Source organism: Terrapene carolina, unplaced genomic scaffold (assembly GCF_002925995.2).
Source record: "Terrapene carolina triunguis isolate 2854851 unplaced genomic scaffold, T_m_triunguis-2.0 Scaffold30143, whole genome shotgun sequence".
Taxonomy (NCBI): Eukaryota; Metazoa; Chordata; order Testudines; family Emydidae; genus Terrapene; species Terrapene triunguis.
In genome coordinates this window covers 136-3545 of record NW_020694494.1, presented here as the reverse complement: position 1 = coordinate 3545, position 3410 = coordinate 136, and the positions used below count along the sequence as shown (strand labels likewise).

The following is a 3410-nucleotide window of genomic DNA, read 5'->3' as shown; positions in this document are numbered from 1 at the left end:
TGCTTGTGACTTACTTTGTTCTGTCTGTTACTACTTTGAACCACTTAAAATCCTACTGTCTGTATTTAATAAAATCACTTTTTATTTAGTAATTTACTCAGAGTATGTATTAATACCTGGGGGAGCAAACAGCTGTGCATATCTCTCTATCAGTGTTATAGAGGGCGAACAATTTATGAGTTTGCCCTGCATAAGCTTTATGCAGGGTAAAACGGATTTATCTGGGTTTAGACCCCATTGGAAGTTGGGCATCTGAGTGCTAAAGACAAGCACACTCCTGTGAGCTGTTTTTGGGTAAACTTGCAGTTTTGGGACAAGTGATTCAGACCCTGAGTCTGTGTTGGAGCCAGACAGGAGTGGCTGGCTCAGCAAGACGGGGTGCTGGAGTCCTGAGCTGGCAGGGAAAACAGAAGCAGGGGTAGTCTTGGCACATTGGGTGGCAGCTCCCAAGGGGGTTTCTGTGATCCAACCCGTCACACATCCACTTTCTTCCCTGGGTGGTTTCCCAGAAGCCTCTCTGACCTGTGCCAACTTCCCCAGGCTTCTGCCTGCTCCAAGCACTGGGAAAAATTCCCTTCAGCTCTTCCTACAAAGGGCCCCTGAGGTTCCACTTCCCCGGGAACTTCCTCATGATGATTCCCCTCCTCATTCTCACTCCCTCGCTCAGCACCTGCTGGGAGAGACACAATCCAGACAGGAGTCATTGTGCTGGGGAGAAAGAGGAATAGCACAAAGGGAAAACCCAAGACAAAGACTGACCAATTGGACTCCGCCTCCACATCCCACCCAAACACTCACAGGGAAGGAAAGCTGGGAAGCAAACTCCTGCAGAGAAGAGGCTGGGTGGAATGGCGTGAGCTATATCTGTTGACTGCAGCCCTGTCCTGGCTGAGATGAGGAAAAACTGAGGGCGCTTACTCACACCATATTTTGGGATTCTCAACTTGTTCCTCCATTCCCTAGATTGTTTCTGTCTCAGTCCTCACCTGTACGGGTGCATCTCGGAAGCCTTCTTTCCTTGCAGACCTGGAGATCGGGAACCCAAGGCTCTTCCCCTCCTTCCAGCCGGGCGATCAGCTCAGGTTTGGGAATGGGAAATCCTGTGCAGAGGGTGAAATCAGACCAGATCAGGGTGCATGGAGCATTGGTGGAATATTTGTCAGAAAGGACATTCCGTGAGTGGAAAGTTTCCCTGTGCTCTGCTGGAGGAACGTGGAATCCAAGAGGATGGGAACATGGTCACTGAGTCCCCTTGCGCAGAGGGAGTTGTCTGGGGAGGTGAGTTGAATTATTACTACACTGTCACTAGGCGTTCCCAGGATCTGTGCGCTCTGGGGGCCTTGCTGACTCACACACAGCTCTGGACTTAGACCCCTGCCTCTTTCTAAGCCTGCAGAGCCCAGAGCCCTCCCCATGGCTGCAGCTATACCCAAGGAGGGAGGTGAATAGGGATTGTGTGTGCAGCCAAGAAACAACACAGACAGGACAGTGCTGGATTTATGCCCCTTTGAAAGCTGGAGGGGTGGGGATGGTTTAGCTTGTCCATTGGGTTTTGACACCCATGTCCCACTGGCAAGGGAACGGAGATACAAGTATTTCTCACATGGCAGCTGTGCATTATGGAACCCATTCCCCTCTGATCTAACTGACATGGGAAGAACATGACCAGATTCAGACACGCAGACCCCACAGCTTCTAGTATCTGAGGGGACAGGAATCCCTTACCCAGCGAGGTCACCGTCTCGTAGTTCTCCTGCATGACATCCCTGTAGAGGGCTCTCTGAGCGGGGTCCAGGAGAGCCCCCTGCCCCTGGGTGAAATACACAGCCACCTCCTCGAAGGTCACCGGCATCTGGAACACCAAAAGTCCCCCACTCAGCACCTGCTGCCCGAGGCACAATTGCACTAGTCACGCGGGAGGAAGGATAAAGAAATGGAAGATCTGGGATCGCCAGAGGATCAGAATCCCACCCCCACCCTGCTCAGAGCAGCCAGGAGGCTTCAGGGGGTGGGGAGAAGGTGAGAGCTCCTTGTCCCCGGCAGCACACGGAGGAGGGCAGGGTCTTCTCATTTCCCACACACCTGCCAGCCACAGGCTGATACGGGAAGCAGAGCTCTGAGCCAGGGACAGGGACAGGCTAGTGGGGTCTCACTCCAGCACTGGGAGCCTTGAAAATGTTCCCAGATCTGTGCAGGGGAGTTGTATCCTGTGTGAGAAATGGGGGAAAGTCCCATCTCCCCTCCCCGATCACCAATGGGCCCACTCAGAAAATCAGCAGGTTTATCAGATACTGTCTCCTCCCTGCACCCGCCCAGGAGCTCCCTGAAAATCCCCTACCTGAGCTGGCTCCATCACAGACATTTCCCTTCCCTGTCTCCTGGAAGACTGGAGCAAAACGTGGACGTGATTCCTCAGCCTGTCGGGGCAAGAGGGGCGATGGGGGAGGTTACAGAAGGGGCTGGAGTCCATGTCACACCCTGATTCCTCCCCAGACTCTTCAGACCCTCCCAGTAACAGTATCTCTGAGCCAAATGCTAAAAAAAAAGCAGAACTAAAGGGGCCACATTAGGGGATTTCCCCACACTGCCGTGTAAACCCCTCTCCCTTAGGAGCAGCAGGAACGCTCTGGTGGCATCACCTAAAGAATGAGCTGCCCTGGACTCCTGCAGCAGCCCCCAGGGACAGGCAGGCAGAGGCTGATCCCATTGGCCCATCCACACTCCCTGCCTGCCCAAAGCAGCAGTGACTCCGGTGTGGCTGAGATGTGAATCCTGCCCAGAAATCAGACCAGGGCCCTGGGCGACCCCAAAACTCATGAGACACAGACCCCACCAGCACGGGTGTGTCTGACAATAACACGCTGGGAGCAGGGTGTGGGTGTGGGGGCTGGGTTTTTGCCTCTGTCCCCCGCATCGCCCCTTCCCTCGCAGTGCCCCCCACTGACAACTTCGCCCATTCCAGCCTCGCTCCCATCAGCCCCACAATCAACCCGATATCCCCTACATCGCCCCATCTTCCCTTCAGTTCACCCCGGCCTCCATCCCAGCCTGCCCCCCGCATCCCCAGCACCCGTTCTTGCGCCTCCCCCCCCCACTTCTTTATCCTCCTCCCCCTGCAGCCCGGGTGTGACAGGGCGGGGGGGGGGCGGGTCTCTCTTACCTTCCCTCCGAGCGGGGCCCCCCTGGGACAGGGGCCGGGGCAGGGGCTGGGCCGGGAAGGGTGTATCAGCCCGAAATGCTCCTTCTCCCGTTTTGCTACCTTCGGTGTACTGAGCAGGCTCACTCAAACTGAGCATGCCCAGTAACCTTCGCTGTAGCCACTGCCCTCTCTCTGCCCTTACTTCTACTTACGATTTGCTGCCTCCTCTTTGGGGGGGTTTAAAAGGATTAAGGGGGGCAAGGCGCAGCGG

The 3410-nt window shown here is 55.4% G+C and overlaps 1 long non-coding RNA gene across 1 annotated transcript; it reads right to left on the bottom strand.

The window, feature by feature from the left end:
* Positions 1 to 1813: 1813 nt before the first annotated feature.
* LOC112123611 lies at positions 1814 to 3198 on the bottom strand. The gene is made up of 3 exons (XR_003899980.1): positions 3161 to 3198; positions 2339 to 2417; positions 1814 to 1852 (listed from the first exon to the last, which is right to left on the bottom strand). It is a non-coding gene; the product is annotated as an uncharacterized LOC112123611 (long non-coding RNA).
* Positions 3199 to 3410: the final 212 nt, after the last annotated feature.